This window comes from Lathyrus oleraceus, chromosome 3 (assembly GCF_024323335.1).
Source record: "Lathyrus oleraceus cultivar Zhongwan6 chromosome 3, CAAS_Psat_ZW6_1.0, whole genome shotgun sequence".
Classification (NCBI taxonomy): domain Eukaryota; kingdom Viridiplantae; phylum Streptophyta; class Magnoliopsida; order Fabales; family Fabaceae; genus Lathyrus; species Lathyrus oleraceus.
The window spans coordinates 451,399,905-451,417,413 of NC_066581.1; the positions used below are offsets into that span (position 1 = coordinate 451,399,905).

The 17,509-nt window shown below is 37.6% G+C and overlaps 1 non-coding gene across 1 annotated transcript; it reads left to right on the top strand.

The window, feature by feature from the left end:
• The first annotated feature begins 17,016 nt into the window (after window positions 1–17,016).
• On the top strand, window positions 17,017–17,123 carry LOC127133007 (small nucleolar RNA R71). Its single transcript, XR_007807007.1, has one exon. It is a non-coding gene; the product is annotated as a small nucleolar RNA R71 (small nucleolar RNA).
• Window positions 17,124–17,509: the final 386 nt, after the last annotated feature.

The following is a 17,509-nucleotide window of genomic DNA, read 5'->3' on the forward strand; positions in this document are numbered from 1 at the left end:
TTTACTATTTCTGTGTTTACGATTATAAATTCCAAAACAACCAAACCATTATCTTTTTGTTCTAATAGAATCAAATTAAAATAAGTAATTCCTACGCAATCCTTGAGATCGATACTTGGAAATAAAACTCCTTATTACTACATCGGTAAAAATAGTACACTTGCTATTTTTCCGATCAACAGGTACTCCCAAAAGATGGGCATACTCTTCCAATGTAGGCATAAGCTGATAATCGAGAAAAGTGAAGCAACAGTAGAGAGGATCATAAAACTGAACCAACACACTTAAGAGTCCTTCGACCACATCAGCAGATAATACAGATGGAAGCTTCCCATTACGTTTCTTGAAGTCCAAGGGATATAATACAAAAGATGATAGCTTCCTTAACTCTTTCAAGTCGAGACATTTGAAATTGTACTTCTTAGTGTTCCTTCGTCCATAATCCATGGTCTAAAAATATTTGCAAATAAAACCTCAGTTCCTTGAAGTTATTTTTTCTGTGATGAATGTCATGATACGCATGAATGCATGAATGCAACAATCACAAATAAGGGATCACACACAAGGAAAACAAACAAAGGGCAAGGGATGAATCAAGACATTATCAAGATCAATCATCCATTTTTGTGGATTATGTTTTTCACCTTACCAACACCCAAGTTCCATTGATATTGACAAGACTTGATTGGATCAACCAAGAATCAAGGGTTTGTTGTGAGTCACGAGCATGGAGTTGGGTTAAGAACCATCCCAAAGGAGTGTACTAAGGATAAAACTTGTAGATCATGTTCTAAAAAGTTCCCAGAGTCTTAATTCCATCATCGGATTATATGTGTTAGGATGACTGACTCAACAACCCATAATATTCTCAAGAGAAACTCGTTTGAGTGTAGTATCGCGTAACAACTGTTATCAAGTCTACACTTGAACAGTCTTTGCACTACGTCCTAAATAGGCCAAGTTGGGTTAAATGTTCTACGGTCCTCAGCTTCTCCGACCCCAAATCAGAGAAAGTAACGCCTAAACACAAATAACTTGTGTGACATCAATAACTCCAAAAGGGTTTCCACTGAGTAGATGGGTCTCAAGCCAACTTGTTAAGGACTACTCCGCACAAGTCAAACATGACTATACCATCCTCATATCTTAATTGCACTCAAGTTCGGATTAGAACTTATCTCACCACTCAGATATCACCAAGCACAACAAGCAGATTATATCATACAAACAAATATACAAACAACAAATATACAATTATATGCATATAAAAAAGTAAGCTAAACCCACTGAGGACTACTCCCCAGCAGAGTTACCACTTAATTTCTGTAACGGTAAATTCATGACCATTAAGCTATGGATAAACTTAACGTCAATAAAACCAGAGTCACCACTGCGCTTTTATTGTTTCCAAAGGAGAAGGGAAAAGTACGAACAAAACCCAAAGATAAGAATCTTTCAAATCAAAACTAATAAAATGCCATAGATTACAAGTAAGGGGGTTGGTTACACAGGGGGAAGGTGTTAGCACCCAAAGTGTCCCAGGTACTCCTAGGAAGCCCTTTTTTATCTGTGTATGTGTTTTGGTATAAAATGATGTTTGCAATAAATAGAGTGTGGGGATGAGAAAAGAATTCATTAATTATATTTTTGTGATTGACAAGACCTTAGGACTTGTGCCTATGTACCAACATAAAAATGAGGGATCAAAACCTCGTAGTTCGTGGTATCAATTTCAAAATGAGTGGATTACTTTTAATCAAAATTAAGTTAAGAGAGGCACAAAGGGCCTAAAAGAGTTTGAATAGGTGTTAGTTCTTTTTGTCTTTTGAAAATTTAAGTCAATATAATTAAGTTCATTTACAAGTTTGTTTTAAGAAAGAGTTTAAAAACGCAATGGCGTAAGGTCAAGGTTTCTAATTTGCAATAAAGTCTAAGTTTAGAAATCACAAGCAAAGAAGGTTTTTGAAAAGAGGGAGAGATTTTAAATTTAAGAAGTGAGAGGAGATGAAGAGACTAATCCTAATCAACAATTTAAAAGTTAAGAGTTGAAAAGATATGACCAATGGGATGCAATCCAATAGACAAGAATGTCATATAGAAACCCACTTTTCCTTTGGACTTTAAAGTCAAGCAATATCAATAAGCAAGCAAGATGAAGAGCAAGGCATCAAATAAAGATATCCACATCCAAGCAAGCAACTCCATAGTCTCCTTCTTAAGCTCCCATGTATCAGATGACATACTCCTTGAATGGCTCAGAATAAGGCATTAGACACAGGTTAAAAGTAACATTTACATCAAGACCATGTAGAAGATGAACTCATAAGGATTTCAATAATTGTATCAGATGAAAGTTCAATTACAAACTCGACTTCAGAAAAGTTGGCATTGGCCAAGTTTTTTTGCATAGGGAATGTTGCCTAATTCTAAGTCCAAAGCTCAAATAATAATCCAACAGTCCACACAAACACTTTTTAGGGTTTTTTTAGTTTATTAAGTATTTTAAGGTCCTAGGACCACAAACACAAACAAAATATACAAACAAATATATACAAACACAATATATGGCTCAAGTGGGCAAAGTGAAAATGACATAAACATAAACAAGTTAAATGATATGTATAATGGAAAATGATAAAAGACTTGAATTTAAAGTGCATAAAAGTAAATGACTTGAAATTAAAAGTTAGTCAAAAGTTAGTTGATTAGAAGTTAGTGAAGTTTTGCTTTTTCAATTGTTTAAGTCATTCTTTGGAGAACACTCAACCCTCTATTCACAAGCATGGATCCTTGAACCAAGACATCTTCCAAAGGAAGAAAAAAAGGCCAAGTTTCCATACAATACCATGAAAGGGGGGAGACTTACAATCTCACTTACTAGAATGATATGCCTTTGGGTCAAAATTGAGCGCTATGTTAAGCAATTGTAATTGGATTTATGTAGAAGTCCCAACTATCTGAGGCGGGGAAATAGAAATTTTGGTGTGAATGCATGTTAGAGATGTGGTATAATGAACCATACTCCTAATATACCACACACAAAGAAAATGATCAAAGGGTGGACCTAATCTAATTCATACTTGTATTGGTTCATGAACCAATTAGCCTTAGGATATTAAGATGTCAAATGTCAATGAAAGGAATGGGATAGAAAGGGATTGAAGATGAAGAGGGAAGGGGAATGAGACAAACACAAATTGGTCATGGGAGGAATTTTATCAAATTAAAATCATTCATTCATTTTGGGAGATGAAATATACATTTCATCAATCCCTTAAATCCAATTATTTTAATCCAACAAAAGTCAAATCAACCTTGACCAAGGCCCAAACACAATAGTCAAACTTCACAAGTCAATAAATATGGCTCAACATAATTTATTTTCAATTAAACAAATTAAAAATCAATTAAAAATGCATAAAATTAAATTATGTTTTGTCAAAAACCTAAAACCTCTTAAAATACACCAAATAAATGGCCAAGAGATTTATCATAGGTCAAACAAGGTCAAAGGACTTGGAGAATTTTTTTTACTATTTTTGAAAAGTCAGAAGTATTTTTAAATAATTAAAAATTTGCATAAAAACAATTAAATCATGAAAAATATCAATATTGGTCCAAAAAATAATTTTAATTCAGAAAATGAAAAGGAAAATATTTGAAAATTTTTGGTGAAAGTCCCATATTTTTTGGATCAATAATGAAATTAATATGAATTAATGAAAATAAAGTAATTAAAAGAAATTAATAGAAATTCAAAAAAATGTGGACCATCTGATCTTCCTCATTAATTGAGGTGGCAAATCAGATGATCCAAAGCGCGCGTTCTATGTGTTCCTTAGTCAAATAAAATACATGTGTGGTAATCACTTTGGATGGTTGAGATTAGAAAGTGGGACTCAGATCAAAGGGTTCTAGACAAGCCAACACACCACCGGAGCCCTAGCTCCGGTCATCTTCTCCGGTGAGGACCACCGGACTGGTCCAAGTTCAACTCAAAGAAAAATGGAAAACTATTTTGAAGGAAAAATGCCCAGGAGCTTGAATCTGACCTCAATTTTGTCTAATTCCAAGTATATGAAAAGATACAGGGAATTGAATTTTGAGGATCATGAACTGAGTTTCTTCGATTTGACCTCAAAGTTACTCAATCTTCTTGCCTACATTGGTAGGACTTCAGACAACCAAAAATCAACAAGAATTATGGAGAATTAAGTGAGAATTGAAGAGATGAAAAATCTAAAAATTCACCTTCAATGGAGCTTCAGATTGGAACGATATTGCTTCCAATTATTCTTGGCCTCGCTTCAGATGCTTGATGGAAGAGAAATAGATCAGAGAAAGGGATGGACTCTTGAAGTTTCAATCCCAAAACAGATGGAGAATTGAAAATCGATTTTCAAAGAAAATCCTCAAGTTTATCCTTCAATGGTGAGGGTTTGGGGTTTCTGAATCAAAGCTTGGGCATGAGGTCCTCAATTCTGAGCATGAGACGTTCTATTTATAGCCATAGAGAATGATATTTGCACACTTCCAATTTTGACAAAAATTTCAAAATCCTCTTTACATGGTTGCATGGGCGTGCATGAGGCCCATGAAATGATGGCATCTGATCCATAATCCAATGTGCAATGTACTGAAATCATCTTGGAAGCTTAGGCAAGTGTGTATGGAAATTGGACCTTGAAAATATCCAAATGGTGCTTCAACTTTCAACCATGTGAAAGTACCTCATACTTTGTCTAAATGAGATGATTTTGGACTTTTTGGAAAGTTGAGATCAAGTGGAACCACTTTCATGTTGAACACTTTTTCATTTGAAGCTTGGATCATGATTAATTTTGAGGTGGAAGTTTGGGAAATTAAACATATTAAAAAAAATCTAAGTACCAAGCCATATGTTCACTTCTTCCACCTTGAATAACTTTTTCTATGGACTTCAAATGAGAAACCTTCCTTCATAAAAGTTGTAGATCTTTCAAACCTATTCAATTTTGTCAGAAATTTGTCCCCATTTGATTTGGCATAAGGGAGTTATGCATTTTAGAAGTTGAGAAAAATTACTTGTTCAATGGTATTGGCCCAAAATGACCTATAATGTTTTCTCTTGGCACATGCATTTTCAAGTTTGATTTGCACTTCCTCCAAACCTAAAGGTTTAAGTAGACATATTAAATTTGATCATGCAATTTGAATGGATTTCATCTCTTAAAAATTGAGCAAGTTATGGTCTTGGGAAGTTGACCTTCAAATTAGGGTTTAGACAAAATGACTTATAATCTTTCACTATAAAAAAATACTTTCAAAGAAAAATTAGCTCTTGACTTCAACATGAAAGTTGTTTGGAATGTCATTTTGAATAACGTTTCTATTATAATTATTTTCATATGATACACATTGTTGGAGATATGGTCTAGGGAACCCCAGTTTTGACCAGTTGACTTTCTCTGGTCAACCACCATGAACCAACTTGCTAGCTTGACATTCTATTGAATTTTGGGACTCATGGAGGATCATATATGCATAATATGATGAAATGTGAAGTATACCTTGAAATATTTGATCAATTGTTGAGGAAACTTGCTGAAGAAGTTACACAAGATACCAAGATGAATTAGGGTTTCCAAGGCAAACCAACTCCAAACTCTTGATGATTTCTTGATCAAAATAATATGTGGAGATCATGGGGATCGATATATGATACTTAGAGCCATAGTAAACCATTTCTTGATTGAGCTCCTTGCAATGATGGTCTTAAACCCTAGATATGAGCTTGATAGAGTATAGGTGAGCACACACTCTACCTACAAAAGAGTTAAACTATACAATGACATATTTTTGGTATTTTGTTTATTAAACAAATAAAAATGAAGTATGATACAATCAAATGTGCTTGGTGATCTCTCCCAATGCAAACCCAATGAATGAGGGGTAAGGAGAATGCCAAGGTGTGATCCCAGTGCTAATGCATATGATGAGATAACACGAGGGATCTTAGGGTCAAAATTGGGGTCTTACAACGATCTCTGAGTGTGGAGATAAGTTATAAATGATCGTTATATTCACAAGTGCATGAATTGCATCAGAGTAATATAAAAGATTATCGATCCCACAGAGACCATATCGTCAATCTATCAATTACTATTGTTACGATGTTTATCTAAGGCGGTACAAATGAGATATTGATGTCGCAAAATAACAGTAAATAAAGAAAATGATAAATACAGTGCAGATAAAGATAGGCTTGAATGTATTTCAAGTTAGTTAAACGATGCTTCGATTGTCTAAATAGAACTACTTATGGGGAAATATTTTCTACTCTTGAAAAGAATCCATTTAACATGAATTGTCGCTTTCGCGTATTCAGAACTGAGTTTACCCTTAAATTAAGACCTTTTATTGTCACTTATAAAAGGTGCACAGAATGCTAAAGTAGTAAACCTGTTTTTAAGAAATAATACTCGTAAGCTTAGTTGAAAAGTGATTTTGATTCGAAAAGTTTACCCAAGGAGTTTCCTGATTTTAAATCTATCAACGCGTCCGAAAACAGTTTCAAAAATTGTTTTTCCCTAAAGTGATAAAAGTTCCTAGTTAACTAAGCCACGGTGCTTTCGCACTCCTTGAGTAGTTAAAATTAACCAAGTTTATTTTAGAAAACTCAAATTAAAAATAAAAACAGCCCCTAAAGAATTTCTACATATGCAATATGTGAAACATCTCTTTAACCACGATCCTTACATTCTAACCTTTGAAAGATTTAGCCAGACATGGTAATACAAACAAATACAACGATGTTGAACATGATGAAAAGAAGTTTAGAATGTAAGGCGTGAAGAACAAGTAAAGCGTGTAAAACAATTAAAACCGGCAATAAAGATAATGGCGAGAAAATTAAATAAAGTAAAGATAGTGGCAGGAAATTAAATAAAGTAAAGACAATGACAGGAAATTAAATAAAGTAAAGCATGACAAGGAATTAAATAAAGTAAAGCATGACAAGGAATTAAATAAAGTAAGACATGGCAAGTAAAATAAAAAGGCGATTAAATTAGAACCTGCTCCAAACGAAGGCTTTAAATCTGGTACAAGGAAGTAAATAAACCTTTGATTTTGAAAATAAAGATGACGGCAAAACCAAAGTGCTCCAACTCAATTACACTAAGGTGCGATAACCCCTCGATGTGACGGATTACCATTTTTACAAATGACATTATAGTCTTAGTGTTGTAAACTAAGTTGGATCATTTGGAAGTGAACTAGAACGACCTATTTATAGAGGAACTCAACAGCATGCAAGGACCAGGATGCCCTTCAACTGCTCTTTAGTGGGAATGTGGAATTCAAAGGTGGCGTCCGCCATGTGAGTAAATGGGGAAATTCATGGGATCGTGGTTGTTTCCTCCTGGTTGAGGGTTGATGTGTCATGGCTTCTCCTATAGCGGCCGCTATGCAAAACGCCACGAGTACAATATTTGCCAAAAACCCTAATTTTTTGGTCTTTTTGCTTCGTTTCTTCTAAAAAGGTCCTGAAAGAGCTAAATACCTGAAAACAACACGAAAGAGAGCATAACACAAGCAAAATGATAATAAAGACCTAATAAACATGTGTAATCCGAGTCAAATACGCAGTGTGATTCAGTGTGATCAAATTCTCCCACACAAAAGAGAGCATAACTCAAGCAAAACTCTTTATAGCTCATGCAAGAAAGACAGTATCAACCAGAGTTAATTCAAGGCTAAAAAGGATTATAAGTTCATTCAAGGAATGTATCGATAGGTACTAACGAATCGAACTAAGGATATTGCAGTGACACTTTCTACAAATGCGATCATAGGCTTTGTTCCTATACAAATCAATCCATATCACCCCACCATACCTAGGCCTTCTTTTCATCTTCTTCAAGTCCTTTTCATTCAAGTGCAATCATATTAAGCCTGTTATCCGTACATACTCATAGTAAGGTGACCGGTTAGTGATTATGATCTTAAGCATGGGGCTCTGGTACATAAGTTGGTGTAGCCCCTTTATTCAACCCAATTGTAGTTGTGGGGGATTGGATCATAATCCATCCTACCAAGTTCAGCACCAGATAACTCTGGACCAACCAACAATGGGCATATTATTATTTTATTTTTATTTTTCTACATGTTCACAAACCTCTTTATTTTGCTGGGTTAAATGACCGTGTGAGAGTTACCTAGCCCGGAATTTCATACAACTAGAGAACAAAGCATAACTTTTTAGGATCATTCACTTACTTTCATTGGTCCCCTACATAGAGAATGCTTAAGCCGAAGCTGACTGCAAGGATAAACTACTTAAGGACTTATTTGGAACAAAAATTAGGGCGATAACATATGGGGTATCGGGATCGACTCTTATAATCATGAAGCCTACGCTGTCAAGATGATATCGATTTTTAGAAAAAGTTTTCCCAAATCTTTTACATCCTGTCATAAACCTGTCTTATAGCCTGAATATTCAAAATACATTATTTTCTTTGCTCACAAAATTATTGGTAAGGCTAAAGAAATGGGAGAAGTACAGATACACCACACAGATGACTCGTCAAACACATATTATTTTATTGAAAGAAAAGCAAACAACTAAAACACATAAAACATACTGAAAATAAAGGAAAGAGATAAAAATATCCTCCCACACTTAAACCGAACATTGTCCTCAATGTTTCGATATGAGATAGGGTAGGAGTAACCTGAAAGAGAGAGAACTATGGTTGATCACCGGCACCGTCACTGCCCTGGTCAGGATGCCTGGGTCGACGACTCCTGCTACGACGGCTAAGACCTTCCTGCAGCTTCCTAGAGCGACCTAAGAGAGACCCTTGGTTGGCCTCGATAAGTGCGAAGTACCGTTCATTAGCCTATTGCTGGCATTATTGCTTATTAGTGATCGCAAGCAAGGACTCCGTGATAGTCCGATGTGCTTGCTCAGTGCGCCTTTCTTCCCAAGTCAGGTGCTCACGCCACATCTCCTCAATGATGTAAAAACCGAGATTGGTACCTGCAAAATGGTCAGAAGAAGAAGGTGGAGTGTGTGCAGGTGATGCAGTGTGTGTAGGAATATCATGAGCAGGGGACTGGTCGCACCGGTCATACTCATCATCGGTCCCTTGCCCATCGTCCATAGGGACATTAGGTGGCAAAGGACCGGTAAAAGGTGGAGCATCGAGATCATATGTCCAGTTCCTTGCATGTCGCACATCTGTACCCTGAGAGCAAGGTAAAACAACACTCGGTATAGCTACACCATGGATCATGAGGTTAGAATCGCCTGCTCACCGCACTTTGCATAATTTCATATCCTTCAAAAATTTCAAGTTAATGGTGCGGTGAGGGAGCGGTTCTAAGGTAGCTAACTCAGTGTTGAGATTTAGTGCTCTAGCAATAGAAGTAATTAATCCACCAAAAGAAATGGTTCCTCCTTTTTTCAAAATGGCAGACATATGTGAAAGCATAAAAGGAACAGGATTGATCCTTCGATTAGTGAGGTAACCCTGTAAAAATAGAAACTCACGAGCATTTACTTTATTAGAATTTTCCCGACCAAAAATAGTACATGCTAAAAGATATCGAAAAATACGGATGGTCGGGTTATGAATAGTGGAGGCTAAAATTCCTTCAAAAGAAGTGGCAGCCACATTCGATAATTTATTCCAAAAGTTAAAGGCTTCAAGTTCCCATTCTTCATCTAAGGGTGTCTCACAAACGGCACCCTCTCTATAAGGCATTCCTAACAAACTTGCTAAAGCGTCGGTAGTGTACTCATATTCAATGTTGACCATTATAAAACATACGGTACCAACCGCGCTAGCAGTGCTAGGTTGAACGGTGTAAATTAGGGAACTCGGAAATTCCCTGGTCAACCTATCATAGGTGGGTTCCTTATTAGAAAAAATCTCATGCAGTTCTAAATTATCTAGCATATGAAAAACACTATGATACATCCCTAAAGTATACAAACAGTCCTCATCTACATACCTGGTGGCGAGAATTTCCCGTGTTTGCAACTTCTGTAAAATTTTGTTTTGACGCTCTCCAGGTTTCCCTCCGCGGAGGATGATATTGTTGAATTCCATTCCATCCATTGATGGTGAGTGAAGAGAAAATGGGTTTTTATGGTAAGGAAGTGAAAATGGGATTGTAGTGGGTTTTTGGTGGAGGAAATTGATGAGTGAAGTTTGGGAATGATAATGGGTTGGAGTTAGAATGATAAAGTTGGGAACTTTCGTGGACTTCAATGGAGGTGGAAGGAGGAGAAAATGGGTTTTGAGAGGTTGAAGAAGGCAAAATGGGGAATTTAAGGATTCTGTCCCGTAAATGGTACAGACCCCATGGCGCCTGCCATGCATCCGGACTTGTTGTTTGGGTCGGGCTTGTTCCTTTCTCTTGGGCTACAACTTTTTCCTCATTTTGCAAAGGTGGTCTACATAGGCTTCCATAACATGCTGCCTTTTTGATTTTGATTAAGCTTGATAAATGACAAAATAAAAAAAAATAAAGTAAAGTAAAAAGAAAATAAAAAACATAATAATAGTAACATATATATATATATATATATATATATATATATATATATATATATATATCTGTGTGTGTGTGTGTGTGTGTGTGTGTGTGTGTGTGTGTGTGTGTCTGAATAGTTAGTAATAAGTCACGGGTCGAGAGATGCTAGGAAAGGAAAAGCAAGCATAAAGTCAAAAATAAAAGAAAAACAAGCATAAATAATAAGTCTAATAATGGGAAATAAGTAAAGCAAACGGAATCTCTCGGTCAGTGATATCATCAATGTCCAGGGAATAATGGAGTCTCCTCAACTTCGGATCCTTGGAGCTTTGCAATCAGGTGTCTAAGGTCAGTGATCTCATTGTTCGGTATATCGGTTTTAGTGGCATGTGTGGCATCTGACACTTCGACCTGCAAAGCAACGTCAGCAAGCTCCTGGAGGGGCTGGGCTATCTCCATACGAAGCTTAACAAGCTCAGAATGCATGCTTGGACTCTGAAGGTTTGGATTATTGGTGAGGATTTTGATCCTGGTAGGTGTTGGATGCTGCTCTGCTTCAGGTGGGATTCTCTGCTCATCTACTGTCTCGACTTGGCCTTTTATGGCATAGGCCCAGTTGGCTTGATTATAAACACAAGTTACCAGAGGGTCTGGTAAAGTAAAGTAGTGAATAGTCTCACCCTCGATCAAGAGCCTGTATTGATCAGGGTGGAAAGAAGATCTCCTCATGAGGCCACAGTCCAGATAGAAGTCAATATCCATCAAAGTATAACTGCAAAAAGATGTTAGGTGTAATAGCCTTCTATCAAGTCCTATGGCGGAGGTTATATGGGTTATCGTGCTTCCAACATGTATAGGACTCACAGCAGAGTGAGCATTAAGATAGAGACTCTCGATCAGAAAATCCCCGCAAGCTACTGGGCGTGACTGAGTGGTACAGTACATGAAGAAAATCTCAGCACTTACGTGTGTATCAGTGTCACTCTTCCTCAGGAAGGTGTGGGCAATAATCATCTGAAAATATCTGAAAGCAGGATTATGGATCTTGTTAGAGATTTGGGTGGAAGAGTCAGGGCTACCTCCATATGTAATGTCACTCCAGAACTTCTCAACGTCTCTACTCAGAAAATAGCTCATGGGGAGCTCAGATGAGGCATCATAAGTAGTCTAAAATCCAAGTAAGTCACCGAAACGCTTGTGGTTGAAGGTGTACTTTGTCCCAAACATCCTGAAATTAATGTAGCCATTATCACTAACGTGACCAACATAGGGCTCGTAGTTCAAAGAGCTCAAGAACTCCAAAGTGAGGTTCCTGTAAGTCACATGCATCACTTCAGTATACTCATCCTATTGCAACTGACTGCACAAGTTCCTGACACTAGGCTTAATGCCTAATGCTTCCATGCAGCTTGAATCAGGATATCTTGTGGGCAGCATTGGACGCTGGGAAAGCATGGCATAGTGTTGCTCCTATACTGGGTCACGAAAGATCACTGGCATAGTGTCGAAATTCTCCATCCTGAAAAGTTAGGTTAAAAACAGAGGACACCTGAAATTGTAAATATTGCAACTGTTAGTCTAAACAAAAATATATATATGAAAAACATATGAAAATATAAATCGAAAAAGTGAAGTAAAGGAAAAGAAAATCATGGGTTGCCTCCACATGTAGCGCTTATTTAACGTCGTTAGCTTGACGATTTGAACTTTATATATCAAAGGTAGGAACCGGAGGGTCGACCAGAGTATGGCCAGGGAATTCTGTGGGGATGTCACCTCCTTGATATTGCTTCAGTCTTTGTCCATTTACCACAAACGGATTACAGGAATTGTTTCGGATTTCAACTGCTCCAGATTTGAGGATTTTGGAAACCTTAAAGGGGCCTGTCCATCTCGAACGCAGCTTACTTGGAAAAAGTCGTAATCTGGAATTGAAAAGGAGAACAGAGTCGCCTATATTAAATTTCTTTTTCACAATCCTTTTGTCATGCCATGCTTTGGTTCTTTCTTTGTATAAAATGGCATTCTCGTAAGCGTTCTGGCGGAGTTCCTCCAATTTGTGGATATCAGGGATTCGCTTCTCGCCAGATGCTAGGTAATCCAAATTCAGGGTCTTGATGGCCCAATATGCTTTGTGCTTAAGTTCAAAAGGTAAGTGGCATGACTTTCCATAGACTAACTGGTATGGTGTAGTTCCAATAGGGGTTTTGTAAGCAGTTATGTAAGCCCACAATGCTTCTGTTAGCTTTTCAGACCAATCTTTTCTGGATATTGAAACAGTTTTTTCCAAGATTTGCTTAATCTCTATGTTTGATACTTCCACTTGACCATTAGTCTGGGGATGATATGGTGTTGTTACTCTGTGTTTTACTCCATACATTCTTAAGAGTTTATCGAATATCCTGGATATAAAATGTGATCCACCATCACTTATGACAAGTCGTGGTACTCCAAATCTGGGGAAAATATTGTTTTTAAACAACTTGATGACTACTCTTGTGTTGTTAGTGGGCGATGATATAGCTTCTATCCATTTGGACACATAGTCGAGGACTACCAAAATATACTTGTTTCCCATCGAAGATGGAAAAGGTCCCATGAAATCAATACCCCAAACATCAAATAATTCCACTTCTTGGATGTTCTTCAAAGGCATTTCGTCGCGTCTTGAGATGTTTCTAGCGTGCTGGCACTGGTCACATTGGACAATATAAGTATGGACATCACGCCATAGTGTTGGCCAATAAAGACCCGCTTGAAGGATCTTAGCGTGTGTATTGGATGTGCTTGAATGTCCACCATAGGGTGAAGAGTGACAATGCCCTATGATATTTCTGACTTCTTCTTCCGGGACGCAACGTCGAAAGATGTTATTTGTTCCTCTTTTAAAAAGGAGTGGTTCGTCCCAATAGAAATGTATTACATCTTTAAAGAACTTCTTCTTTTGTTGATAATTGAGGTCAGGTGGTATGATATCAGCGGCTAGATAATTCACAAAATCAGCGTACCATGGTACTCTGTTAATCTCTGAAACTGTTCCAAAGTTGTCTCTATCATGTTCAAGGGGAACGGTATCTAACTTAGCTATCAATATATCATAGGTGAAATCATCATTTATAGGTAAATGTCCTGGCTTCAAATGCTCTAGTCTGGAAAGATGGTCAGCAACTATGTTTTCTGTTCCTTTTTTGTCTCAGATATCTAAGTCGAACTCTTGTAGAAAAAGGACCCATCTGAGTAACCTAGGTTTCGCATCCTTTTTTATTAGAAGGTAACGTATAGCTGCATGGTCTGTGTAGACTATAATCTTAGATCCAATAAGATAAGACCTAAATTTATCAATTGCAAAAACTACAACTAAGAGTTCCTTCTCTGTTGTCGTATAATTGAGTTGAGCGGCATCTAGGGTTCTACTAGCGTAATATATCACATGTAATTTCTTATTTTTTCTTTGTCCTAAAACAACTCCTACAGCGAAATTGCTAGCATCACACATTATTTCAAAAGGTTGAGTCCAATCCGGAGTTTGTAAAATGGGTGTTGAAATTAGCGCTTGTTTTAAATGATTAAAGGCTTCGATACATTTTTCATTGAAAATGAATTTAACGTCTTTCATCAGAAGGTCGGTCAGGGGTTTTGTTATTTTAGAGAAATCTTTGATAAAGCGTCGGTAAGAACCGGTGTGTCCAAGAAAACTTCAGACTTCTCTAACATTCTTAGGAGGGTTAAGGTTTTCTATCACTTCTATCTTTGCTTTGTCAACCTCAATGCCTCTTTCAGATATTATATATCCTAACACTATGCCTTCTTTAACCATAAAGTGGCACTTCTCCCAGTTTAATACAAGGTTAACTTCTACGCATCTTTCTAGGATTTTCTCAAGATTAATGAGGCAATTCTCAAAGTCAAACTCACATACCGAGAAATCATCCATGAACACTTCCATAATACCGTCGAGATAATCTGTGAAGATTGACATCATACAACGTTGGAAAGTAGTTGACGCATTGCAGAGTCCAAATGGCATTCGTCTGTAAGCAAATGTTTTGTAAGGACAGGTGAAGGTTGTTTTCTCTTGATCCTCGGGGTGTATGGGTATTTGGAAAAATCGAGAATGTCCATCCAGATAACATAAGTAAGAGTGTCTGGAAAGATGCTCAAGCATTTGATCTATGAATGGAAGGGGGAAATGGTATTTCCTAGTTGCCTTATTGAGTTTCCTATAGTCTATGCACATACGCCATCCGCCTTTTATACGTTTAGCCACGAGCTCGCCCTTCTCGTTTTGCACGATTGTGATGCCTCCCTTTTAGGGTACCACATGTACAGCAGTTACCCATTTACTATCAGAGATCTGATAGATTATACCAGCTTCTAGCAGTTTAAGGACTTCCTTCTTCACCACCCCACTCATTACAGGGTTGATTCTTCTTTGATGTTCTCTAGAAGGTTTTGAATCCTCCTCTAGCGAGATCTTGTGCATACACACTGATGGGCTTATACCTTTTAAATCAGAGATGTTGTATCCTAAGGCAGAGGGGTATCTTCGTAAAACATTCAAGAGTTGGTTTGTCTCGTCTTGGTTTAAGGTGGCACTAACTATTACTAGGAGGTTCATTTCTTTATCCAAAAACTCGTATCTTAGGTTCTTAGGCAATTCCTTAAGTTCTTGAGCTGGTTTTTTTAGAGTTTGGTGAAAGGTCTAGAGTAAGGGTCAAACATTCGTTAGTGTCAGGTTCCGTTTCCTTTAGCTCGTCATCCTTTTCATTCGGGTTTGAAAATGGTTCGATCATAGGTTCTTCTTGATCAAATTCCCTTATGCATTCATCTATGATATCAATCGCGTAACATGCGTCTCCTATGATTGGTGCCATCAGGAACTTTGAAAGAATAAACTCTATCTTTTCATCTCCTACTTCGAAAGTTAATTTTCCTCTTTTAACATCTATTATAGCTCCGATTGTTGATAAAAATGGTCTACCTAAAAGGATAGGGATATCGTCATCTTCCTTAATATCCATGACCACAAAGTCTGTCGGGATATAAAGTTAACTGATCCTAACGGGGATGTCTTCTAATATGCCTACAGGATACTTAACAGATCTATCGGCTAATTGAAGGGACATCTTATTTGGTTGTAATTCTTCTATGTTTAACCTTTTACACACAGCTAAGGGCATTAAACTCACACTAGCGCCTAAGTCTAGGAAAGCTTTGTCGATCACATGACTCCCTAGAATGCAAGGTATAGAAAAAATCCCAGGGTCTTTCTCCTTCTTAGCAAGTTTATTCTCAGAAATAAAGTTGCATTCCAAGGGTTTGGGATCGTCAAGCCTGCGCTTGTTGGTTAAGATGTCTTTGAGAAATTTGGCATAAGTTGGAATTTGGGTGATGGCTTCGGTGAAAGGAATCTCTACGTGAAGCTTCTCTATTACTTTTATAAACTTTTGGTATTGGTTATCGATTTTGGTTTGTTTAAGTCTTTGCGGATATGGGATTGGTGGTTTGTACGGGGGTGGTGGTTTGTAAGTTTTATCCTTGGCTTCTCCTTCTTGGTCAGTTTGTTTTTCGGGTTCCACTGGTTCCCCTCCTTGGTTAGTAGGTATATTGTTTTTAGAAGCTTTGGACTCGCTCATTGCTGGGTTATAAGGCCCTTCGTAAGCGGTCACACTTTGTAATGTGATAACGTTAGCTTTCCCTCGAGGGTTGAGTTGAGGTTGTCCAGGGAATTGTCCTCCAGGTGTAGTTTGTGGGGCTTGGTTTTGTGCTACCTGTGAGATCTGGGTTTCAAGCATCTTATTATGAGTAATTATATGATCAACCTTAGTCCCGAATTGCATTATCAGTTCGTTTACGTGAATGTTCTGGTTTAGGAATTCTTTATTTTGCTGAGTCTGGCCTGATATAAAGTTCTCCATGATCTTCTCAAGGTTAGGCTTCTGGGGCACAACTTGCATAGGTTGATTTGGTTTTTGGGCTTGAAAACCTTATGGTCTTTGAGGTGCAAAATTTTGGATAGGGTTCTGGTTTTTATAGGAAAAATTCGGGTGATTCTTCCATCCAGGGGTGTAAGTGTTTGAAAATGGGTTACCTTGGGCGTAATTCACTTGGTCGGTGTTCAGGTCATTTAAAAGGTTACATTCCGTCGATTCGTGTCTTTCAGATCCATAAAGTTCACACTCTGTGTGGACTACCGTTGCGGTGTTAGAGTTTCTAAAAATATGTTCGACCTTAAGGGCTAAAGCGTCCATTTTCGCTTGCATCATGTCCATAGAAATTATCTCATGTATTCCACCTTGGGTCTCCTTTTTCTCTACTGATGCTCGTTCAGTTCCCCGTTGGTAATGGTTTTGAGTCATATCCTCAATTAGGTCACAAGCTTCAGGGTAAGGTTTGTTCATCAACGCGCCACCAGCGGCAGCGTCGATGCTCATCTTTGTGTTATAATGGAGTCCATTGTAGAAGGCATGAACGATCAACCATTGTTCTAGGCCATGGTGTGGACAGACTCTTAACAGCTCCTTGTATCTCTCCCAAGCTTCAAAAAGTGATTCTCCTTGGTTTTGAGTAAATCTAGTTATTTGGTTTCGAAGAACAGCAGTCGTACTAGGGGGAAAATTTCTAGCAAGGAATACTCTCCTAAGGTCTTCCCAGGTAGTTATTGAGTTAGCTGGAAGTGAATCTAACCATGAACGTGCTCTATCTCTGAGGGAGAAAGGAAATAATCTTAAACGAATTGGCCAGTTAGATAAAGACTTTTAAATGTTGATTTGGGTTCTCAGTAGCGAGACCCGCGAATTGGTTTTGTTGCACTAATTGCAGTAAATATGGTTTTAGTTCGAAATTGTTGGCAGGAATGAGGGGGTTTACTATACTTAAACTAGGTTCCTCGTCAGAGGGTTGGGCAAATTCCTTAAGAGGTCTCCGGTCGCGATTCTCGGTCATAGATTTCTTAATTCGGACAACTAAGAGGCATGTACGA